General features: G+C 36.3%; 1 protein-coding gene across 4 annotated transcripts in view; it reads right to left on the reverse strand.

Annotated features, from left to right (window-relative positions):
* The window catches only part of LOC121729140 (teneurin-a), a 414,953-nt gene that overhangs the window by 64,426 nt on the left and 323,259 nt on the right, over nt 1-27,268 (reverse strand). Inside the window, exon 1 of one of the 4 annotated variants that reach the window (XM_042117537.1) lies at nt 8,966-9,090. The exons of 1 other annotated variant lie outside the window; for it this stretch is intronic. The gene's annotated coding sequence lies outside the window, so the exon portion shown is untranslated. Of the gene's footprint in view, nt 1-8,872; nt 8,893-8,965; nt 9,091-27,268 lie in introns of those variants that run through there. 2 more of the 4 variants (XM_042117539.1, XM_042117538.1) reach the window with 2 other exon arrangements.

The raw sequence follows: 27,268 nt of genomic DNA on the forward strand, positions 1-27,268 counted from the left end.
GGAACATAAAAGTAGAAGATATTTTTTGTTTTATGGCGACTTCCTACGGTGCAAACTGGCGAGATCGGAATGTCGGTTCAGAGGTGCTAATAGAGACGTGGGCAGACGCCGCCGAGACAAATTATTATAATAATTATAAATCGTTCCAACTTAAGAAATTACGATGATTTGTTGCTTCTTAGTCGTAATGTTATTTGATCTTTTATGAAGTAGAAAATCTAATAAAATAACAACAAGCCTATATTGCTGGTAACTGGAACAAAGCATAGCAAGACTTTAATATGAGCAGAATAAGTAGCAATCACGGGGGTTTTCCTATAGGTATTTCCCATCAATATCGATAAATTATTTTTTTTTCGATATTTTTCTACTGTTATTGGTTTTACAGTCCATCGTGCATTCAAGTGATGCGGGGAGAGGAGAGTGGAGACTGATTAATCGGCGTGATTGTTTGAGCATTGTCTAACGTAATGACAGGAAGGTGGGGCCCCGCCGGATATCATCATGTTGGCTGATGGCTCGCCACTCACCGCATTAGAGGGAATTAGGACCGTTGCGACATAAACTTACAACAATCGAAGCCGGCCTTTCGAATTATTCTCAAGCTGCTTTTTGAGGTTATATAAAACAGGCCCTTAAAGGGTAGTTTTTGCTTGAGTCAAAGTGCTCGATTTAAGGGAAATTTGAATGCCAAAACTAAGTAAAAAACTACGCCGTTTGATTGTCTCCGAAACTTATATTTTACATAAACACAAGTTCAAAATTATTATAGTAAAATTACTGTTTTACCCTGTCTAATTTAAGAGTTTTTATGTCTTTCAAGTTCGCTAATTGCAAACATAACAGTAGAAAATTTTAAGTAATTTAATTAATTGTTATTTTTTGACTATCTATGTCTAGAGTCTAGACTTAATAAATTCTTTAGAGAAGATTTAATTATATAAGCTCTACCAATAATATTGAATTAAAATGGAAGGAATGCCTTCATAGTGCGCTGTGCGACACTACACATAGTGTGACATACAGAAGATAAAACTAATACTAATTATGTCAACTCATAATGCTTTATATTTTATTGTTGTGTGCTGTCTGTATTTACGCTATTGCGTGCTATTGCGATCGATTCTAGCAGTCTAGTTGGCAGCTAGAAGATAGTCTACTTTTTTACTGTGTATTTATGCTGTGCTCATATGGTTAGTAACAAATAGAATATTATGTCTGTAAATTAAGACCTATAAATCTTAGTAATGATTATGTCCATTACGTAGTACTGTCAGGTGTCACGGTAAAAGCCAATCTCTTAACTATCGACAAATTTTCCAGCAATTTAGTCTGACTACATAATTGCGGAACAAGTCAAACCTAATTGATGCTGAGGTCGAGTTCAAATCGCCGTTACGGACAGGTTTTTGTGTGACCCGCGCAGCGCGCTTGCTAATGGGTTACATAAAACTGCGCACATACTATTCTTGACTCATAGACCATAGTTAAATCTTCTGCAGTCTTAAATTATTTTGATATCAAATCTTTTGCATTAACAGTAATAATATAAAAACTTAGTTAAGTAAGTTTTAAAATAGGTTTTAACATAATATCATTTAGTAAATAGTTTTTATCTCGACTTTAATTGAATAGAAATGAACATTTTTCTGCGGACTACGAACTGAAGTAATAAGACCGTTCTTCTTTGTAAATATTCAGCTTGTTACGTAACAGAAACCATGTTCATTCTTGACGTAGGACTTATTTGTGTTTATGTTAAGCCTCATACAGCTATACTAAGTGTAATATGAATGAAAATAAATTCTGGAGCAACAGGTAGAAGCACGTTAAGCCGAACTGGTACTTGTATGATCCATTTATAGACGCAATGTTTGATTTCGAACCGGTCTATCCTATTAAGGATATTCCTCAGTCCGCACTCCGGGGTACGCACTTGTACAAAAGTACTCAAGGAAGTTCCAAGTTAGCCGAATAATTGAAAACTTAAATAAATGGTCTTTAAGATCCGTGATCAGTGCCAAAGTAATTTATAATCAGATCAAAGAAAAAAGTTCAAATTACTTTGCAATTACTGGACTCCATGAGACAGGTCTGACCTAGTGTAGAGTCCTCTAGTAATAAGTTATTGTTTGTAATAGTTAATGCAATAAAGAATTTATTTATTTATTTATATAAATTGAAACTATAAAAATACCTTTACAGCTGCTGGTACACTCTATTTTAATCTGTAGCTATCCAGTTACGCTGTGAACTCGAATCAAATATTGTTACAAAGAGATGTTTTTGCATACAGAAATAAATTGTACCGTCGATTATTCGAAAGTCAAAAGGCTTTCGAAAAAATATTTTCGGAATATAATTTTAATCTGGATATTTTTAGTTTCAATCTATCATTCCCCGAACCTACAATTTTATCCTTTACACGTAAAAAATCATTGGAAAATATTAAATCAATAAGACACATAAAATTAAGCTTTGCAAACAAATCCTGATCATCAAAGCAATATGTAGCTTTTCCAATTTTTTGTATTTATCTTTTATATTTACGATACTCATATTATTTTTTAACATAAACTCAAAATAATAAAATTTATAGAGTTACACAATATAATTATTTTAATTCTACATAACATCCAGTTAACTAAAACATTGTTTGCGGTTCCCATTAAACTGGGTAGCGCTTAAGCAAACTTATGAGTGGTTTGAAACCAGTATAAATTGGCTACCGGAGTGCGTCGCAGTCGCCCGTCGCCGGTCGCCACCAATTAGTGACTAGTGTACTGAATTATTGCTCTTGTCTCTCCACTTTCTTCCTTATTACTGCTAGGGCTTGCTTATTAGCGGAGAATAAATGTGATGAAAATATTGTAGTCACGAAACTGTATAAAATTACAAACTCTATGTTTTCATCAGTGCTATATTTTACTAGCTTGTGTAGTGTCGTCCGCGTAGAATTACTTGACCAAAAACTTTTTTGAAAAAAAAAAAATCTTCATTGAGCAATCGTCATTATGAAAATTATTTTTTCAATACGACCATTTCATCTTTTTAATGCATATTATGGAATGATACATCATTAATCGTAAATAATATTTTTAAATCTTTCGTACAAAATGACGCAAAATTTAATAAATGTACTAATTAATGTTTCAGTAGCTTTTAGCCATCATCAGTATGTAAATGGTTGTTATCGGGTATAGATCTGTACGTAGCTGGTAATAACGTTCGCAGGTAACTACCGACTAGTGTTTGTACGAACTCTTTTCACGAGTAGCGAGCAGTAGTTGCCTGGCCCTATTGAATGTTGCGTGCTAAAAAATATTACACTGAATAAAATTACATTCTATCATTACCAATTCATAGTAATGTAAAGTTAATTTACGATTTTATCTGTCCATTTATTTATTAATTCACAAAGAAATATTCTTCGATTTAAAATATGCCAATTATTTAGTTACGGTTTTAATACTTTCATTTTTGTATTTTATAAAATACAAAAAAAAACTGAAAAATTGGTATTCACATATTTTTTCAACAGTAATTTAAATTGTGTGTTTAAAAAATCCATTGTTTGACACTAACGCAACCCTCTAAAGTCATAAGGACGGGAGGACACGATATCACATTTATGCGATTCGCGCTTCACGACTACCACAAAGCTTTAGCACAAATCACCGCAATAGCTACACTCCGCTGTTCACGTCAAAGATAATGAACAGTGAAAAGTAAAGCGTGCTTTGTAATCAACACGCGACTCCCCCGTCATTTGAAAATGCTAACGCCGGGCTCGGCAGCCGGCAGGCCGTGTGCGATAGACGATAGTGCATCCACGTAATTGTAATAACGTGCGTCAGCCCCGGCCTATCATCATCCCGATTGTGATACTCTAGTGGAGAACAGTACGATGTCTTTGTAAGACGCGCAAACCTAGACTAAGGCTGGTACAAAATTAGTCAGTACTCAAGATGCATCTCGGTCTCAAGACACGGTTAAGGCTCTGTGATTGGTTGGCTATCAAAATTTGGACCAATCACAGAACCAAACCGCGTCTTGAGACCAGGTCGCATCTTAAGTACTGACTATTTATACCAGCCTAGGTCTTGTGCACAAGTTGCGGTAGGTTCTATCGTACCCGCAACTCGTGGAGCACCATGGGTTTTAGTGGGTAGACTAGAGGGAGACCCACATACCCCGGCCGATATCCCCAATCGCTGGGGATACGTAAAGCCCATGAAAAAAAGGTTTTGTGCACAAACACTCCTTCCGTCTTATTATTTTAAGTAGAAGTGTGCCGTGCGGATGAGGGCCTGGCGCACGCACTCATTTCGACCGATCGATCGATACAAAGATGTTCTACTGTTCTATACTGTGGCGGTACATTAGAGCGATGAAATTGCAACTGCCAGCAAAAGTAACAGTCGGCGGGGTCTATCGCGTTATCGGCCGATATTATCTCAGGCTATACCGGCTTTTAGCTCATCGAATTACACGTTCCGCTGAAATTGTAGGTCAGGCCGATGCACGGATATTTTAAGTTGGCTTATTTCATATTCGCGCTCTATTTTTAAACGTCGAAAATAAACGCTCGTGTATAATATTGCCTTTTTTGTTTTTTCGTAGTTCAAATTAATAACGTAAACATTTGAACTGAGTACCGCACTTTATAAATTAGTTTGCTGCTAGTGGCCATCCAGTAAATTGAGTTTTCTGTGACGTTTCGATTAAACAATTCAAATTGTGTTTGACATAGTGTTCATTAATATTATGCGGAAAACTTTAGTACGCCTTTAATCAGTTTAGATTAAAATAAACTGATGACAATAAAGTTAATTAGTATTCAAAAGCGTATTATCCGTCAGCTGTCTGCGTTACATCGACGACAGAGATATTAAGCGTAGATTAGAGTCGGCTTAAAAGTTCCCAACAGTGCTGGCTTTTAATGCATTCGACATGCTTTAAAGTGTGTACAGACTTATATTACGAGCGGCAAAATATGCCGAGTTGTTACGTCCCGAAGTTTGTTGAATAGAGCACATTCATGAAACTCGGTGCATATTACATACGCACAGAACTCTGTGCGGTTTTAACTTAAGAAATGACTTTCCATCGCGTTTATTGCTAGTGATGTATGCAGCATGAATTTCCGACCATGGATCTTTTGTTTGAAACTTATATTGTTACGAGCTTTTGCCCGCGGCTTCGCTCGCGTTAAGAAGGATTATTATATACAAACTTTCATCCCCTATCCCCTTGGATCCCCTTGGAGTTGGAATTGATCAAAATCCTTTCTTAGCGGATGCCTACGTCATAACATCTACCTGCATGCGAAATTTCAGCCCGATCCGTCCAGCCAGACAGTTTGGGCTGTGCGTTGATAGATCACTATGTCAATCAGTCAGTCACCTTTGAGTTTTATATATATAGATATATTACTTTTGTGAAGCGTATTTACTGCAACCGTAGTCAGTACAGTAACTACAATATTTATTTAATATTTTGTGTCCTCATAAGATAATGCTGAATGATTATACCTACCTTTATTAACATTAGACTGTAGAGATTTGATTTAAACATTATCTTTAGAAGTTCGCAATAACAATTTCTAGAAATTTTGCGTAACAATGTTACAATAATAAATATAGAACCTTATGCAAATTTACTTCGCTTTACTTTCGATGGAACTTTTATTTTCATAGCCCCGGGCTACGGTTTGTTTGCCGCACGTGTTATTATAGAAAAAAAGTAAACGTCAATTCTCTTTGGGCACTCGGGGCAACGATTACGATATCTTTATTGGAGATCGGGGCATTATAGTGCCCTGCATGCATGTATTTTGTAATAGTAATGGTACGTTTACTCATATGTTATAAACATTATCTGCCGACAAAATTTCTATTACCTTAGTCACCGACAATAATGATAATGGATCTAAAGAAATACATCAACAGGTTTTATGTTTAAAGTTAAAAATATAAAGTTTAATTTTTTTTTTGAAAATATAAAAATAATTTTAAAAAAATCGGCCAAGTACGAGTCGGACTCGCGCACGAAGGGTTCCGTACCGTATAGAGAAAAAAATAGGCCAAAAATTGTGTTTTTTTGTATTGGAGCCTCCCTTAATTATTTATTTTAAATGTATATTGTGTACTTTAATAATTTTAATATTATTATTAATTATTAAAGTACACATACATTTAAGGTCTTTGTGCAAATTTCAAGTGCCTCTATCTATTATCATTATTATAGATTACGAGCAAAAAAGGGCAAAAATAATCACGTTTATTGTATGGGACCCTCCCTTAAATACTAATATTATTTTGTTTTTAGTATATTTTGTTGTTATAGCGGCAACAGATACACATAATTTGTGAAAATTTCAGAAGTCTAGCTATAGCGGTTCAGATACAGCCTGGCGACAGACAGACAGACAGACAGACGGACAGCCGGACAGACAACGAAGTCTTAGTAATAGGGTCCCGTTTTTACCCTTTGGGTACGGAACCCTAAAAATACTAAAAGATAATAGCGCGGGCCGTTGACGATTAAATAGATTCTGTAACTTTACGGGAATGAGCTAAAAGGCGATCAACGTGTCAACGAACTAACATAGCTCTACTGTTAAAAAGCCCAACGATAAAATGTGAAAAATTTTCGCAAATTTTAAAGCTCTAAGTAGTCAAGGTACCTAACCTAGGTAGCCAAAAATTCTAAATCTTTATATGCGTTCAATATTTTTAATTAATAAATCCTTTAATTAACTTAATTGTTACTACTTTAATCTGTATATCCAACTTATCGACTTCAACTCCTAAGCGGCCACATGTGGCCGCGATAACAATAGATAAGCTATTGTTTTTCCACGATCGAGGTATTAATAATATTATAAGTGCGAAAGTGTGTCTGTTTGTTTGTCTGTCGGTTACCTCTTCACGCCCGCAACCGCTGAACCGATTTTGCTGAAATTTAGTATGGTCGAGATACTTTGAGTCCCAGGATACTTTTAATCCCGAAAAAATGTACGATTCCCGCGCGATAAACGTATTTTGGTGCAACAGAGTTGTGGGCGTCATCTAGTTAAATAAATATGTGTAAATTCAAATGATAAGTACAGCTTTTCAGGTCTGCTCTCTACCGATACAATTTGTTGATGGAATAGAAAGCTGTTTTCCCAATCTAATCCAGTGTGGACGTTTTTGCTGTTATTCATAATTTGTAGGATAATCCAGAAGACGGTTTTACATAAATTAGAATTTTATTAATATACATAATACGGGGTCCCGTGCGAAAGGTTTGGGCTTAATCAGATAGGATGTTGCTTCATCAAAACATTTTGTTGGATTAAATTACATATTTACATTAGCAAAATAACTAAATGTAACATTCATACTTGATATAAGATTATAGTATAATAATAATAGCTCCCACACCGGTTTCGGTGACGGTGGCCGGTTTCATTGAAACCAGGCCAGCTACGCAGGAGTAATTTATAGTGCCCAAGTGTGTGCGCAGTACACAAGAGCACTCTCTATTCCTTTACTCTCATAACCCAGTGGGACGGACGACCGACACGACTGGCGAGAGATCAGGTGCAGGACCGACTTCTTACATGCCCATCCGACGCATGGATCATCTTACTTGTCAGGCAATCAGGTGATCAGTCTGCATTGTCCTAACCAAACTTGGAAATAACATGTTTCCAACGCGGGAATCGAACCCACGACCTCCGAGTCAAGAGCCGCGCTCTATACCACTAGACCACGGAGGCGTTATAGTATATTTAATGACAGAATGCATAATAACTAATAAGATAGATAGCAAAAAGTAAATTATTAAAGAGATACGTTTTTATGAAGCGTACTAACGCGATCGTTAAAAATATTTCATGTTGAAAATATTTTTTTTCACTGTATACATATTAGCTTTTAAATTATTTTACATTTCATTTAATTTCACTCTGTCGATGTGATTAATTATGACTTTATACATTTTCATTTCAACCACTTTAAATATTATTATTAGAAGTGGTAAACATTCATATGTGTTATTTGCTCTGGCATTTTCCGTTTCAAATATTTATGTAACTGGAACTTAAAATTACTGTAACATTTCTCAGTGAAAGCCTCTGCTACCCCAGCGCTAATACGGCGATGTGTCAGCGCTGGCAAAGGCAATCTTTTTGGGTTTGTGCCAATTGATTTGGCATCTGTGCCGCATATTGTACAAAATGTTCGCCGAAATCATTGTGTCAATATTTTTAAATTGCCGTTAAAATATATAACGAGCTTCATATCGTGATATCAATATAATACCTAGTGATTTTATGTGTTTTTGGTGCGCTTTTAATTTGTAACGTTCATAATATTGATATTTTGTACAAACATTTAAACGAAAAGTAAGGCTAATTATTAATAACTATATTGTAACAAACGCAGCAATTACGTAAGGTACAAAAATAAAGTATAAAAGGTAATAGGTATAGTTCTTGTAGTAATAGGAAATTCCATAAATAAAAAAAAAATTAGCTACAAGCTTAAATACGGACCTACCTTATAATTTTGCATATATATTGTTTTAGAAGAAAAAAGTCCGCTTAGTAGTCCTTTAGAATAATTTTATAATTGATAATGCTATCGAGTTGCGAAAATGTTCTTGTTACGTAGACCAGCAACACAACAAGCCCTTTTTACATAGTTCGGCCTACATCGTCATGAACTCGTTTTGTAAATCCATCAACAGAGCTATCGGAGTTATCAACGAACGTCGTCCCGAAATACTTCCCTAATTTATATTTACGCGATAACAATCTTGTAAACGATTACGCTCAAACGCATGTTCATTAATACCGAATGTGGAGCACGTCAGAACTCACGCCATGCCGCGGCCGTAACACTCGGGAACACAACAAACTAAACACTGATAGAGTGACACAGAATAAAATGTCGCGCCAGGACGGTGCTTCTACCTGCCCGTGCAAGCGCTAGGCGTCATAGAGTCGGGGGCGCAGGTCGACGGTGGTATCGGTCAGTGACCGCAGCACCGAGCGCCGAAGACTCCGCGAGTGACCGACACGGGGGATACGCGCGGACCGGCCGCCCTCCGCAGGCGTTTTGATGCCCTTCCGACGAAGCCTCTGCGCGCGCACTTTACCGCCGTTTTCGTAATGATGCCCTATCTCTTGTCTATATCGAGTGATTCGTTACCCTTCCGTCTCACCTCTGCACCGGCATGCCGGGAGTTTTTACCGGTAACGAATCACGATGAGCCTAATCGTAGGTGACGAATGTAGTTGAGGCTTAAAACACTTCGATTACAACGATAACGAAAATATTATGGTCGATTCCTTGATATATTCAGTTACACCCCATTACAGCACGAGAAGGTCACCGCTGATTAAATTTCATAATCTCCGGTTAGGGTATTATTAGGAAATAAAATTAATCGACACGGTCCATCCCTAAAGAGATTATAATTGGAGCATGCGTGGTGCGCGGCGTAGCGCGGGGCGGGGGCGGGGGCGAGGCGGCGGGGCGGGCGGTGTCACAGCGGCGCTACGCCGCGACGTGATCTTGACACCGCGTATGCAAAGCCTCTCCCAAAGTGCGCTAAAATGTACAGTAAACAATACTTTCGATTTCGATATTCCCAAAACTGGTATACCGAAATAGGAGGCCAAACTTTATTTCGTAGACCGTATTAACTCTATTGGATTTGCAGGGGCGACCCTTCCGCACGAATTCTGCAGAGAGAGCTCGATAGCTTCGCCGTGAATAAAAAATGGGCTTTATAATAAAATACTTTTCCCGGTTTATCTCCTTAATATTTGTCAAGGCCGGCGTTTATACGAGCAGTGCAAAGTTTTCTGCTTTGATGTCATACTTTTATGTTAAAAATATTTTATGTTCGCAACTCTGACCTGATTCTCGTCGTAACTAGCGTCAAAATCTGTTTCACCGATCGAAACAAAGCTAAACAATAGTCAGCCCACTGATTGACTCGAAATATGCAATTAACGCTAGATTTTTCATAATACCACGCCACAAACCTTAATTGGGATGCCTATCATCACTTTCGAAATGTTCAAATTCAAATAACAAAGCGGACTAATAAAAAACCGTCGGGTAATCCGGCCTGATCGAAAAACATAAAAAGGATTTAGTGAAAATTTGATTGTAGTTTTGTTAACGTGTAGTAGAGAGATTACGGGGATTAGGCGGCGAGCGCGGAGCGGGGCCGGTCGTAACGCACAGGTTAACGTGCGCCTGCCGCCATCCCCAGTCCCCGCACTATAGGGAAGGTAGGCTTTACTTTTATACAAATTGACATATAACTTTTTATTGTCTGAGCTCGGTGAATTGAGTCTATGATATTTGAATTCCGTAGCCTCCGGAGGGATTTTTTGATTGTTGTGTTGATATAGTGCTTATTTCTGAACTGTATGCGGAGAAAACTTCTTTGTTAAAACAAAAGATATGCCGTGCGTATAAATTACCCAATTCCCGGAGGCCCAATTCCCTTCCCTATCCTCCTCTATTCCCTTCCCTTCCCATCCCTACCCTCCCCTATTACTCTGTTCCCTCTTAAAAGGCCGGCAACGCACCTGCAGCTCTTCTGATGCTGCGAGTGTCCATGGGCGACGGAAGTTGCTTTTCATCAGGTGACCCGCTTTTTCGTTTTGCTCGTTTGCCCCCTTATTTCATTAAAAAAAAGATTGAGTCAAAGTCAAAGTCAAAAAGCTTTTTAACGTCCACGACCGACATTCTTGAAGTTTACAGATGATTCACGATTCCAGTTAAACATTTCTGATAATTTCAGGATAAAGATGATCGATATCAAATTATTGGCAAATTAGTAGTTACCGGGGTAAACGATCGTGGTGGTGAGTCGTGACGGATCTGACGTATTAGGGCCTGTCATCGTCGCGTGTGACGGCCATGAGTCACAACTCACGAGTCACGGCTCACGGCTGTCAACGAGTCCGTCGTGAGAGCTGTCATCCTCAGATCGCCGGCCATATTTAGACCGTCATCACACTCATCATCACCCAATGAGTCTCAAAACGTAAAATTGATAAAGCGAATCATTATAAAATACTCTCTCGAATACTCGCGGTTTATTAACAATTTCGAATCAAATTATATCAAAATTTGTGGTCCATGCACGTGGCAAACGATTTAATGAGCTTACCCAAAAAGCACTTGGACAGCTTTTTAATTAACCAGGAAAGTCGCTATGAAAACTAGGTATCGTTTAATTTGATAAATTGTTACAAATTGCGTTATATAATTGACTTATTTTTACCGATAATAATACGGATATTTACGCAGAAACATCCTGCAACGACAATAGTATTGATCGGAATCAGAGATGTTAATAACGTGACCCCAGAATCAATGGTAGATATTAAATAGTATTTAGCTTGATCTAACTGGCGCCCTCGACAGTTCCACCCTCACTAAAACCCTTGCAACGTCCTCCTAACCCTTCCGAACGTGATGCGTCAGCTTAATCTGATGATTACAAAAATAAGTGCAAATTCAATCTTAACTTGAAGTATAATTGGTGTTTGCCTAATGATCTATCAGAAACAGGGCTCATCGAGGTATTAGTTTGTACTTTGAAGCTATGAATCACACTCACTTTGGTTTGCATTTTAAACTATGGGTATGGGTTGGTTGGGTAATTTTTACGCGTAAATTGTTGCTCATTCTAATATTTGACGACGAGGACATGCTTTTTTAAACGTTTTAGTGAATAATCAATAAAACGCTATTATAGTAGTGGGACTGACTCGTAGTATGTTTTACAATAGCCTAGCGATAGCCCAATAGGGAGTACTGTGGTAAACTTTTACCATAAAAAGTCACGAGAGTACTGCCGTGTAGACTGTAGTATTCCATGTTCAAATGGTGGAGAACGATAAGGGAGTCTCGCACTCCCGCGATTGCGCCTTCCGTCTCATGTGGCTTCGCAATAAAACCTCCGTATCAAAGGGAATGAACGTCGAAGTACATCTCATAAGTAAAAGTTCTGTTTGCGTGTACTTAGGTACTGTGTGTTATATGCATGGGCGCATGTTATAGGAATTCGTAATTATGATTTTGTTAAACAACTTAAGCTCAGTAGTTTACTCTCCTCATATTGTCTAACTTATCTTTGACTTATTATAACAATATAATTATCCAGGTAGAATTATATAAGTAATTGCCAAAAACAAAAAAAAAGAAAATCTTTCCCCTGGTATTCTTTTTTCTTGTGCATCCCTCATCTATCATTATGTGGGGTGTCACATTGTAAAGATCTTTTTAAAAACGTTTTTGGATTGAAAAGACATTCGGTTTAGGGCGTTTGCGAAAATAGGGCTTCAAAATGCTCGTTTATGTTGATCAAAATCAAGTGCCTTCTGGATCAAAACAGTTTTTGCGTTTGAACGTTTTTAATAGGGTTATTATGAAACAAATTTTATGATTATAATACCTATTAATTGTAAAAAAAACCGGCCAAGTGCGAGTCGGACTCGCGCACTGAGGGTTCCGACAGCTTAAAGGTATTATAGACCTGAGTATTTGGTATGAATTTCAATTTAATACCTCTACGCGTTTATGAGGAAATGGGTAGTAAGTTTAAAATTATTAAAAAAAATATATTATGTGATGTAACTAAAAATTTATGGTTTTCGTAATTTTTCCTTTATCTATGCTATAAGACGTTGCTTCGTACCAAATTTCAAGATTCTGAGTTCACGGGAAGCACCCTGTAGGTTTTGATTCCCTTGCAAGTGTCGAAAATTTGCGGCATAAACGGCTGTATCTTTTGATTGCGTTGGCTTAGAAGTTTGATTTTTTCACAGCTTCAAGGGACAGTAGACCTGAGTAATTGATATAAATTTCAGCTTCATACCTCCACGCGTTCCTGAGAAAAAGGGTCTTGACAGACGGACGGACGGACAGACGGACAACAAAGTGATCCTATAAGGGTTCCGTTTTTTCCTTTTGAGGTACGGAACCCTAAAAAATGACATTATGTACACTTTTTTATAATAAAGGTATCAGTAGCAGACCTGTGGCGTTTCATGTTAACGTAAATCTGAAAATATATTATTATACCTTCATCCAATATTTATTTCATTTAATAAATAATATGGACTTGATAATATCGTCAATGTTATTTTGTATGTAACTTAATTATTATTATTATAAATATTATTGGTACTTTATTTTTAAAGTTTTATAGTAATCTTTAAATTTGTATATATTTGTATATTTAAGATTGTATTTTTTAGTGTTTAGATTGTTATCTGTTATCACTGTTTCTAATAAATTATAACTACCATATTTTCCTTAATAAGTTGTATGTTTTAGCTTTTGCAAATAAAAGCATACAATTGAAATAAAGAATAAGTTTACTTTTTAGATAAAAATATTATACCAACAATACCTTTGTTGTAGCTTGGTGCAACGCAGACGACAGACTATCCGTGACGCACTTTTTAGTCCGTGGACATAGAGTCTATGCAATTATAATATGCAGTAACGCACACGACGCGCAGCGCAGACGTGTGCGTTACTTTTTAGGGAGATCACAGACGACAGACTTTTTGTGCGATCGAGTCTGCGGCGCCCATACAGTCGGCATGGCCGCGCCAATCCGACTGTATGGGCGATCTCCCTAAGTCTGTGGAAATAGAACCTATGCAATTATATTATGCAGTAACGCATGCGACGCGCAGCGCAGACGTGTGCGTTACTGCATATTATAGTATAGGTTCTATTGCCACGGACTAAAAAGTGCGTCACGGATAGTCTGTCGTCTGCGCTGCGCCATAATCACAATATTAGATATTTAATATTTATACAAATTACTGAGGCTTAAAATCACTTACGATACTTTCGACCGTACTAAATCATAGTATTTGGGAACATGTACAAGACGGTAGAACATATTTTACATATTGATAAGCCGTTTATTAAACATCGACGCTGATAGTGATGCGCATACATTAGCTGTTATTGAATTCGATATCCGATTGCTTCAGTGCCGTGTGGGTGGGTATTAGCATTTTTCGGGAATTCCCCGAATTGTTTTGTCGAACGGTATTTAAAACTGTTCCTACTAGAACTATTATGTCTACGACTTCTTAATAGATAAATAGAATATTACCAATATAACCAATAATTTGTGTTTTGTAAAATACCTCTACCAAGCTGATGTGAGAGTGGGCGGGTCACGTTAGCTGCATGTATCCCGACCGCTGGGCAAGGGTCTCAACAGAGTGGGCACCTGAAGATGGACGCCGACGCCGAGGCCGGCCTAGAAAAAGGTGGCGAGACGAGCTGGAGGCATACCAGCCAGGCTGGCTATCGGTGGCGCAGGAGCGAGAACAGTGGAAGATCCTGGGGGAGGCCTTTGTCCAGCAGTGGGACACTATAGGCTAATAAAAAAAAATACCTCACTAGTATTGTGAAAAGTCATAATCTTTCTTTTGAATCATTCCGAAAAGTGGGATACAAATGTTTCGCTTTACGTATAATATACAAATGTATATGTATATAAAATATTATCCTTTTCGTTTTAAAAAATCCGTTATTATTTATGTTTATATGTGAGTTCTATTTCGGGTATAACCATTAGTACAAATTTGTTAATTTTAATAGTTATCGGTTTAAAGTTTCAAGCTTCAAATAAAAATTTAATAACTATTTTATGTTGAGTTATAAATAGGCCATCCTTTAACGCACCATATTACTTTTATGAGAGGTACTTTATAATGCAACGACGGAAGAGTAACGTGGCCTAGGAAATATTTTAAATATTTATAGCTTCCTTAGACTCTTTAAGTTGAATATGAATATGCATGAGTTTTAAATATTCATTTTTTCCAGGATAAGGCTGTCTATATCTGTTCTTTGGTTTGTGGATTATAGTGCGTCTCTTGGGCACTGGAGGTACTCTCAGTGTATACGGTATATGGTCACTCAGTGTATTTAATCTATGTATTTAGATGAGCACGAGTTTTTTAGTAAGACTACTTATAATATGTATCATGCCACAAAAAATAATCATTCAATCACAATCGTTCAATCCGAATTAAATGATAATTCGGATTGCATTAAGAGGAGTGCACACTGCCGTTTTTCCATACAAACGCTGACCCTTGTTTCCTCCCTGGATAATGCCGGTAGAGTTATGATTTTTTTCCTGAATATCTATGGCCACTATTAGCATGTTCCTATGTTTTCCTTTTCTTCATAATTTTATTATTAAAAAAGATAAGAACGTCCAAAAATCAAAAAATGGCCAGATTTTCCTCTGTGTTCAAACACCCAGAAAATAAAACTAGCTAAAATATACAAAAAAAAAAACATAGGAACACAGCTCAAGCCTTGCTTTAATTCTTAATGAAAAAAGTACTTAAATCGGTTATGTTTTGGAGAAGGAATCAGCGGACAACGAATCGAAAATTTACTCTTCTTTTATTAGAATTTTTGTCGGGTTGTCTCTATCGCGCTCTGTGGTGGGAGACTTGGGATTGGTGAGACAGCAATACTTTTTCAAATACCTATTTTCAATTTCTCTCGCCCTTGGTGTATCCTCTTAATACCACTTGTTACTTATATTACCTAAATATATGAAATGACTTATTTGTACCGAATCCATAATATAATGATTGTTAGTTCTCTTCAAGACTTCAGTGTACATCATACTATTGTAATCGAAAACGGATAAACTACATAAACTGTTTTATAATCCTCCTAACCTGTAAGTTTACTGGTAATCGTTTACAAATAAACAAACTGTGTTTAGAATGCGTTTCCGTATCCGGGCAGTAATGACTCCCCTTACCTTCTGCTATTCACATGCACCACGTGTTACCAACTTCGTTAAATAAAACTCAGCAAATTTTGAAGTAACTTTGTGAAAGTGTTTGAAGATTCCGCTCCTAAGTTTTCAATATGAAATCTCATTTGAAAACGATTCACAACAAAAAATGTAATAACAAATTTTGTAAAAAATGTGAATATAGTGTTTGGACAGTTTTTATTTTTAATTTTTAAGTTCATTAATTGTAGTTAAAAAATAAGCAAATAAAATACTATTTCTTTGTATCTGTTAAGATCAACGTAATTAAGTACATACCAAAACTTTAGAGCTAGATACTTGATGTTTTGCACAACCACGATTTTTTTTAGTAGTTTTGGCAATAACTGGAAACTCTTGCGAATTTCCTTACTACCCTAAAGAGGGTAAAAATAATGTCAAAATTGTATGCCATGAAGAAAGTTAACCTGCGGTAATAATACTATTGGTATAAAATCATAACAGAACATAATACTATAAGTTTTTTAAGTCTCGGAATCTAGTTCAGAATTAATTTCAATGATGAGTGCTATAAGCTATTTATGAATATGAATGCCTAGGATCAGTGAACCGTTGATCGTCGGTACCAGATGCTCACAGGAACCTGGGCATTGGGCAAACACCGGGATAAAATCGGAACAGATCTGGAAAAGGGCCAAATGGAGAGATGCCGTAAACATTCGGCGTATGGTAAATGTCATACGAGAGAATGGAAGATTATGAATAGTTGTATACATATTCTATAGTATTATTGTAAATGCGAATTTGTTTTTATTCGTTATCTGTAACGCTTGAACCGCGAAACCGATTTAGAAAAACAAAAATAAGCCTGTAGTTATTTGATTCTTGTGTTAAATATTTTAATTGTTCGTAGGCATCCATAATCCATATAGGATACAAAATGAGAAAGCTAAAAAAACGCTATAAGAGAGTGACAGATTATTATTATGAATCCTACAAAACGCAAAACTGCAGCACAAAATATCAGATCTTCCTTCTGAAACAACTTCTTCCTTCTGACAGAACAGATCTTCCTTCTGGAAAAACGATGGGAATACGCCCAAAGCATACACATTACACGTATTATTTTGTCCATTTTAAAAAGGCATATGACAGTATTGACCGTTCGTTATACACGATTTTAAGGAACTCATCCCTAAAAAACTAGTTGATACGATAATGGTTGCGACTAAGGAAAACAAAATGAGAGTGAGGGTTGCCAAGGAGCTTCCGGACGAGTTTGCAGTGGTCACAGGACTTAAACAAGGAAACGCTCTGTCACCTGTGTTTTTCAATTTAGTTCTGGAATATGTCCTCAAAGAAGTGATGACACTAGACGTAGGGCTACAACTGAATGGGAAGCATAGGTTGATAGGGTATGCCGACGACCAGCCGGCATTACTAGGGGAAACTCCAGAAGAAGTGGCCAGCGCTGCCGAAGTCTTAGAAAACGAAGCGCTTAAGGTAGGCCTTAGTCTAAACCGCGAGAAAACAGAATATCTCCACATTAGACGCTATAAAAACACGCGCACAAAACGAGAAGACCTGAATGTGAGATGGACTTCTTATAAAGGGGTGGACAAATTTAAATACTTAGGCTGTACCATTACCGTCATTAACACGAGGCAGGAGGAAATAAACACTTACGATGCAGCGCGGCACTTCATGGAGTGTAAGCATCCAATCTCCTATGTAGAAAAAGTAAGATCGCCATTTACAAGTCTGTAATAAGTACGGATAAAGTACGGATGCGACACCTGTACGCTCACACTCGATGAAGAGAACAAACTACTGGTAGCCGAAAGAAAAATCCTTCGCAAGATCCTGGGACCCGCGAAGACAGGAGACGGAGGAACTAGAATCCGATCCAACGCCGAAGTTGAAGGCCTCACGGCTGAGCCCAATATCATTGGCGTAGCAAAAGCCCAGCGACTTCGATGGCTTGGTCATATTGCAACTTGCAAGAATGGAAGAAGATCGTGCCACTAAAAAGGCGTTCCTTGGGCGTCCGATCGGGCGCCAACCTGTCTGATCTGCGCGATCTTCAAGTCACAGAGTGGCAAGAAACTGCACAAGACCGCGACAAGTGGCGCAAAATCGTGTCGGAGGCGAAGATCCACTTTGGGTCGCTGATGCCATCATAGTAAGTAAGTGCAAAACGCAATGGTTGTCTTTGTGAGTCTGATGGTTTTGGAGGTGGAGGTGAGTGTGATGGTTTGCTATATTATTTTTAATTAACTTTTTATGTGCTTCTGAAAAGTATTTTGAAAAGTACTAGGATACAATATCCACCTGTACCACACCTGTACCTTTAACGAATTTTACGTTTTTTCACACACCAAATTAGTTTTGATTATTACTGTACTTCGACTCTCAAAGAAGAAGAAGGGTAGATTTTGCCACAGCAATAATATGTACAGAACCCGACCAGGGAAGTAAGTATTAAAATAAACGACCAATAAAATTAACAATCGGCTTGAGGCTCCAATAGAAATTATTTATGACAACACCACTTGTTTGTCTTTGACTAACTATAAAGAATCTAGGTCTTGTCTTAGAAATCTCAGGGGTGGTTTTAAATGAAAATCGCATCCTTTGTTTAGCTTCAATACTTAGTGAGAAGTTGTAGCTAATTTGTAACAATTTTTTTGCTGCATCTTTTCACTTAGTTTGAGCGTCAAGTAATATTATTTTAATAATTATTATATTAAAATCTTAAGGGCAGAAGATATTTATTTGTTATGCCAACAGGCTTATTCCCCGCCTACCATTATCTAAATTACTATCTCGGTCATAAGGAAAGTATAATGCAACATCAATTTGATATAGAGCCTTTAAATTGTAAGCACAATCAGGACGTGTGGGTACAAACTCCTTGGCGCGTGACTCTTTCCGCATGATCGACTTTTTGGTATGTACTTCTATCCGTACCCAATCTATTGGACATCGTAAAATTCTATGCCCAAACGCCTTCGACGTAAACCCACAAATTAATGTCAATTATCGTAAACATGTGATGTATCATATTTTTAATTACCACCATTATGTTTAATGAAATTAGACACACTACGTATGCATGACGTATCGAGTCATTAGCTGTGTTGGGACTTGGGTTATGGGTACGATTTAAGTGGCTTGTAGTTCGACCACACATCGATAGTCACTTGATTAAGTTACGTGTTGAAAATATGTCTATTTGTTTAATGTTAACGACATTAATTGGTTGCGATTGCTTATTTACTTTTTTAGTTTTCTTGTGACGTATACAAGACGATATGTAGTTACAAAACGAGCAATACTTTAGTCTATTTTTGTTAATAAAGAACATCACGCTATTGTTATATCAAAATTCAAATTACAATATAAATTATTTATGAAAATTTGATATAAAATATATACAAAATATATAAAACAAAATAGTGTACAATAAGCTTCCGCCTTTTTTTCCCCCTCTGTAAGAGGTTTTTGTTTTTTACCCACAAACATGAAGGTGCCGTTAACGACTAGTCGAGCAAATAGGAAATTCGATCCACCATTACGCATACAAATAACACCTTCCCCTTACTCCTTTCACTTGCAGGGCTGTCGACTTCACAAATGCTTTCTTCGTTTTTACATAGCGAAACTTTGAGCAATCGACGGCCCTGTCCCCTTGCCACCCCGTGAAAGTATTGTCTTTGTTCCAATCTGATCGCCTTCGTGTTTGCCCCAAACTTCACTCGGCTCGTGTTTACTAAACAACCAAACAACCTTCGACGTCTACTTATGACAGTGTTAACAACGCCTAATTACATAAAACTTTTTTAAGGACTGATATCATAGACGGACATTATGACTGACACGATTTCCATTCTGATTATTGGAGTCAGCTCCAATTACTAATATTTATATTACAATCTACTAGAGCACTATAATACCTATCGAAACTGTTAATTTCATTCTCAAAGGACCATAGCTGGACATAAAATACAAAATATCTGTATAGTATGTGCTTCAAATGTAAACTTAGGCAATAGGCACCATATAAGCATATGATGCGTTTTACGACTCGAAATAAGAAATCGAAAGATTTTAAATTTATAAGTCCTCGATTCGAATCATTCAACATCGGATCGTAAAAGGAATAACATAAAAAGTAGACACGAATTCATAAAAACCTGAAGTGTCGTTATCGTTTGAATCATGACGCTCAGTGCCTCATTCCGAGATATTTTGAAGATATTCCAATCCGAACATTTACGTATCGGTTTACAATGATGTAAATCAGAGATTCAATTGAGTCGTGCGCTCTTTGAAATTTAATTCCAGAATAATTGATCAATCCAATCTGGTTCAATTTTTCCGGGAATCGGTGTTTGTCCAAAAATATTCTTGAATTATTTTTCCTGTCGATATTAAATTTTATTGGAGCTAGATCTTACGACAGCCTTTGCTTTGTAAGTTGTATGATATCAACTTACGAGCTTCAAATTTATTATTGTCTGTATTTATACGTCTCTCCTTCTGTTCAGACTTCAGTGCAATAGAGAAGGTTGATGTTGAAATTCTTTAATATGCACACAATCATAATAATACACAATAGTATTAGGTAGCGTACATCACGTCGTCTAATCCCATGCCTTGTACTAATATGTAACTATTCTGTGCCCATGCTAAGTAAAATATCGTAAAAAAATTAAAACAAGTTCTATAATATAACTTTAGATGTTATTTAACCTTTAGACGAGACAAAATAACATAAAGACGACGGTTACTTATCACTAATTAGATAATGCCGACCCCATCAAAAGTGATGGGTAATTGCGTTTCCCTGCACGACCAATTCCAAATGGACGGAATGACATGCCGGACAAGACGGAAATAAAAAAATCGTTTAATGGAAAGTAACGCAACGTAAATCGAAGCATTTCTATTGAAGCGCCATGACGGTGCATAAACGTCCCGGAATTCTGTTTGTCACCCGCCGGCTCGACGCTCGTACTCGTACCACCGTCCACCGCGGCTGATCACGCGATAACACGAAACGACAAAATACTATATTATTTCATATTATCTTGTTATAATGTAGGTGTGTTCAATGGTTATATGCCAATATAATGAAATTTATTCTAATTATAGTATAAAGCTGAAGTATAGTATAAGCTGAAGAGTTTGTTTGTTTGAACGCACAAATCTCAGGAACTGTTTGAAAAATTATTTCAGTGTTAGATAGCTCATTTATACAGGAAGGCTATATATTATCACGCTAAGACTAATAGGAGCGAAGAAACCGAAGAAAATGTGGAAAACATGGAAAATTAATTGAAAGGGCTTATCTCACGACTACTGAAGCAATTTTAATGTTATTTGGCAAAGATAAAAAGTAAACCACGTGAAGGATCATAGACTATTTTTTGTGGGCTAATTTGTCTGTGAAATTCCTAATTACGCAGGCGAAGTCGCATGGAACGTCTAGAGTCTAGACTCTAGTAGATGATAATAATTTACATACATACAAATAATACCCCCCCCCACACCGGTTTCGGTGACGGTGGCCAGTTTTATTGAAACCAGGCCAGGTACGCAGGAGTAATTTTATAGTGCCCAAGTGTATGCACAGTACACAAGAGCACTCTCTATTCCTTTACTCTCATAAGTCATAACCCAGTGGGACGGAAGACCGACACGACCGGCGAGAGATCAGGCGCAGGACCGACTTTTTACATGCCCATCCGACGCATGAATCATCTTACTTGTCAGATAATCAGGTGGTCAGCCTACATTGTCCTAACCAAACTTGAAAATAACATGTTTCCAACGCGGGAATCGAACCCACGACCTCCGAGTCAAGAGCTACGCTCTTAACCACTGGACCACAGAGGCATTATACATACAAATACATACAAATACTCTGGGTGCAAGTGCACCCACAGACGGTAGTAGGGATGACTCCAGAGTCCAGTGTCGTCCCAGGGTCCGTCATCGTCGGAAAATGCTCTCAAAATATCGTATTATGAAACTAGTAACTTATGATTTAACATGTGGGTATATCAGCACAGATGAAGCAAGCTAAAATATTTGCAATTTTAAGTTGTGAAATTGTTTTCAACCTAAGCATGTGCGGAGTTTGTCAGGGAGTTATGTAGAGTTGTGTGACGTTCAGCGATTTTATTACTTAAATAACCATGTGACAAAGTTATTATGTAAAAATAATATGCGAATATAATTTATTATAATGTTACAAAACAGTATCAGTGATGACTAATGAGTCAATCATAATAATTATTATTTATTACAATATTATATTATTATTAATGAATGTTCAAACCACACTAAACACTCGGGACGTTATTTTCGGTGAACTTTACACTTTCTAAAACTGTTTATCTATCAACGAAAGTCAAACGCATATGGTTAAATATTGTGTTTATAAAAAAGGGTAACTCAATATGCTTCGGCCTCCGTGGAGCTAAATCATCCCGTATCAGATTACTCTACCCCCTTATTCATCATTACACTGAAACGAATAGGTGAAAGCCACACGGTTTTGTTTACCGAGACTATTTTAGATGGGTAAAACGTTTTTTGTGGACAACGTTTCTATTAAACACAATATAGTACCAAAACATAACATAAGACCTTTGTGGCTCAGTTAGTGGGCTGTTGGTAGCTCAAGCCGGGGGTTCGAATCCCGCCGATAGAACAAAAAGTTTTCAAAAGTTCCTGGGTCTGGGTGGATACGTATTAAATATGTGTATCATATAGTAAAAATCTTAAATATAAGTATTTTTATACTATACAATAATTGTATAGTATAAAAATATTAAATATATTTCCGTTGTCTGGTACCTGTAACACAAGTCCTTCAGGTACTTAGCACGGGGTCAGACTGACGTGGTGTGAAGCGTCTATAGATATTATTATTATTACTAGATATCGCCCAATGGTCGAAATTTGACCTTAGATTCAACGACATTAGGACTACTACCTATATTTTGTAAAAAATATTGACTTTATAATTTTTTTTTCAACTCTTGTCTCTGGGACTCAGCTGATCTCAGACTGGCCGTGTAAGCATTGTCTAATAGTATCTTAGATTCAATAAAAAACTACAATCCATTTATAATTTGTCAACTTGTTGTCAACAGACTTCAACCATAAATAAAAGAGTATCATTCGTATGTATAGGCTTGTCACTCTAAAATCTGTCATTTCTCATGTGTGTGTGTTGTAGTGTGTGTAATGTTTTATTTATTAAAAAAATGTATGATAAAAGCATAATTTCAAAATAATAATAGCTCGATGCACTCCTTCACCATATAAACTATAACTGTGCAAAATTTCATGCACTTACGTTTCCCCATTTTTCGTAAAAAGGGTTACAAAGTTTTTCGTTCGCGTATTAATATTATGATGATGATGATAAGGCATTGAAGCAGTCCACCGACGCGGGCGACTAGGATATTGTCAGTTCAAATATTTCTTTTTTCACACAATAGTATCCAACAAAAAGTATTGTAAAGTCTGTATTAACATCTCAAAGGTAAGCATAATATTTAAAATCCACCACATGGCTACGACTTGAAAAAATACTAGATCGTAGTCCCTACAAGCATTGTTATATAATCCTCCTATTAAAATTACTATTTTTGAGATCCTTATAGAAAATATAAATTATAATATTTTTGCCACCTAACTCATAAATTATTTTACCTTACTATACTGTAGTTACCAACAGCGATGTTTTTGCAAAAAAAAACGACACAGTTACTTGAGTCTCCTTATATTCAGAGCCCCTATTTTAACGTTACAATGAGATCGATAAAAAACGTTACAAAGCCGCCAATTTCAATAGAATCTTAAATTCACGCGAATGCCTACATTGTTACGATAAAAAGTGGACGGCTTTTTTGAAAGACGATACTCTGTAGTTCGATCACGATGAAGTTTTTAATTTGATAAAACAAACTTTTACAAATTTTATAAGTATGTCAAACGAACGAATACCTGAACCTCATTAAAACCGCCATAACAAATTTAATTTAAAATGGTAATTTTTAATTATTTTTACCAATATTTTGCACGATCTGCTCTTATTGATAATAGTAGTATAATTTTTATGACAAAGAGGTGAGTTATTATCGGATGAAACAATAAGATACAAGTACTAAAATACAAAATGTACTCGTATGACCGACTCACTAGTCGGTTACTGCTCCAGTAAGTCCTGACTCCTGAATCCTGATACATATTATGTTTGTGATGTTGTCTTTATGTAGAGCAGCCTTTACCAAAGGTATGAAGGATTATGTAGTTCCCAAAGGCGTAAAGGATAACGCCCCCTTGTGGTCGCTTAAGGCCTAATTAAAGGGGGCGGTGTGGGCCCCAAAAAAAATGGGGACGTTGTGTAGAGTCTAGGCGAAACAAAGGAGGCGCCAATTTTTTTTTTCTCAAAGTGGGCGGTAGATAAAATATGTTTGGGAACCCCTGATGTAGAGAGTCATACTGAGCTACGTTCCATTTACAATGCATAATTTTTGAAATAATTATAATAACTTAATGATTATTGCAACATTCAATTCACGCTTCTATTTTTTCATTGTCTTTTTATCGTGTGTAATGTAGAGTGCAATTGGCAAACCTTGATACATATTTATTTATTTATACCTTTTTGGTCTGTAACTCTGTACCTGTTAGGTTGTAACATGCTACTTTTATTTATTGTTTATATGTATAATAAAACTTAAGCACAGTATTATTATATTATATTGTTTAACATGATAATAATTACGAGTATTTATAAATTGAATAATTATTTGATATTTCATATCTATAAATTGAAGAATTCATTTGTTTCATAAACTTGACAAATGAACTGCAAGTTTTGCGTTTGTATATATATTATTTTTTAGCGTAAGTGTCGAAGCTGTAAAAGTAAATTGTATGGTGCATCCGAGCACCGAGCGCAAGGAGTGAATTGACGACAATAAAAATTAAATAAAGCGTAGTCTGTCGGCCGCTTTATAAGATGGCATCTTACAAAAGTTCTGCACGAGTGTACTACTATAGTCCTATACAATAAAAATGCTAGAAAACGTTTTTCTACTCTCGAATAGAAATTGATAAGCCATCGCTGCATTCCAAGGAATTTTCTCGGAACATCAAATCTGTACTTCAATTCGAGTTAAGCGGTATGTGAATAGTGAATTGTTACTTATAAAGTAAGTAAACGTACGTTGGCGTACGATTTATGTGGCAATGGACCATTGTAGCGGCAGTGATTACCTTTTATGGAGATTTGGCGTCCTAACTCCCGACTCGGAGTGCACTATACCTACGTACGTTTCGAATACGCGATGCCACCGCTTGAATTTTTATTAAATCGAGTTAACTTGTTTTGAATTTACCCCAACTGAGTTGGTCAGGTGAAACATTCGAACGAATTCAAATAGATTTAGAGTAAAAATTGAAAACCGAAGATAGCCAATTTTGAATTCAATAACGTTTGTGCCAATCACTCAAAAATTATTATTTTTTGGGTTTTGTTTATTAGATATAATTTTAGTGATCTAGACTTATTATGGAGCTTCACTATTATAAAGATGAAAATGTGTGTTAGGTATAGTCTGTCAAGAAAGTGAAGAAATTAAAAAGTGGCAACATCGTAGTGTCCAAATCAATCTAAGAAAAAAGGGATGACACTACGATGTTGCCACTTTTTAATTTATTCACTTTCTTGACGGACAATACAGTGTGTGCTATACTGATATTTACATAACATAACGAACATTGGATACATTGAATTAATGAAAAACAACTCGTAACAGAAAATTCATAATCCACAATCCAGATAGGTCGATTCATCCGTGCCCCTCACTAGCATTAAGAGGATACACCAGGGGCTAGAGAAATGAAAAAAAAGGACGTGTAATATCTATAGCTGTCTCCCTTACCTCAAGCCTATACCGCAGAACGCGATAGAGACAACTGTAGAAAATCCAGAAAATCATCGATTCGTTGTCCCCTGATTCCTTCTCCAAAACTTAACCGATTTAAGTACTTTTTTCATTAAAGATTAAAAAAAGGCTTGAGCTGTGTTCCTATGTTTTGCTTTTTTTTGTATAATTTAGCCAAATCTGTTTTCTGGACGTTTGAACGCAGCGAAAAATCTGGCCATTTTTTTGGGTTTTTGAACGTTCATATCTTATTTAATAATTAAATTATGAAAAAAAAGAAAACATAGGGACATTGTATTAGTGGCCGTAGATATTCAGGAAAAAAATTATAACTCTACTAGCATTATTCAGGGAGGAAACAGGGGACAACGTTTGTATGGAAAAAAGGGCGGTGTGGACTCCTCTTAACGGGTTGTGTGATGTGTCATGTGTCATGTGTGTAGTCTGTGTACGTAAAAGTTTTATGTCTACCGCGTTTTACAGCAGGCCTTTTATTATTTAGTGAAAGGAGCAACGGTGACGTCATAAATCTCTGCTCCTGCTTGAACTTTATCCTCTTATCGCGGCGAAGAAATTGTGAAACTTTTTGCCTCTTCGGAGACAAAGTGTTTGGTTTTTAAATTTCCAAATTTTCGAGACTTTGAAATATACAAGTTTTGTGACTCGTCATTAATTTCCCTTTGTGTCCATCATTTTGCGGTTTATTTATTTACTGCATTAATCAACCAACTCGAAGAAATTACTCTTATTTACTTGGAAATCAAATTTCCGCTTCACCAATTTTCGCCAAATCACCGTGCGACAAATGAAGTTACAGAGCTTGTGTCAATAACCTATATTTTAGTAATCTGTGATATAGCTATCTAACTATCGGAATCGGTTTAAACATTATGTTTAAATGAAATATAGGTAAATCCATAAAATAGTCCGGGCTATACCGCCGTTGTACATTAATCTTATATTAAACAGTTTCTGTGTGGGCCCAGGACAGGCTGTACATGTTAGTAATTAAATTACGGCTTGGCCCGACGAACCTCTTTAAATTATACCAACACAAATTATAATATCTCATAACTATTAAAATTTATTTTATTGCCAGTCAATTTTAAATTGTTTATGATAGGATGTTAATTTTAGAACTTCTTAAATAGTAATCTTAGTAAATTTCTATTATTATCTTTATCGTGCAATTAAATTTATTTTAAATCATTTTAAACTGCTGGCAGGTAAATAAATGATAAAGCATTAAACATAATACAATAAGTATCTATAATATTAATACACTGCATTCAAAGTAACTAAAGGTAACTAAACTTCATGACTGAACTACTCGTATTATAAAACATGCAATTAAGGTATGACGATAATATTAATATGATTGGTGTTTTAGGTTATTCCTAAATGTCACAATATTTGTTACATAGAAAATTCTTTACAGCAACGTTATATATGAAATAAAGTAAATAACAATAAAA

Source organism: Aricia agestis, chromosome 7 (genome assembly GCF_905147365.1).
Source record: "Aricia agestis chromosome 7, ilAriAges1.1, whole genome shotgun sequence".
In the NCBI taxonomy this organism is placed as follows: domain Eukaryota; kingdom Metazoa; phylum Arthropoda; class Insecta; order Lepidoptera; family Lycaenidae; genus Aricia; species Aricia agestis.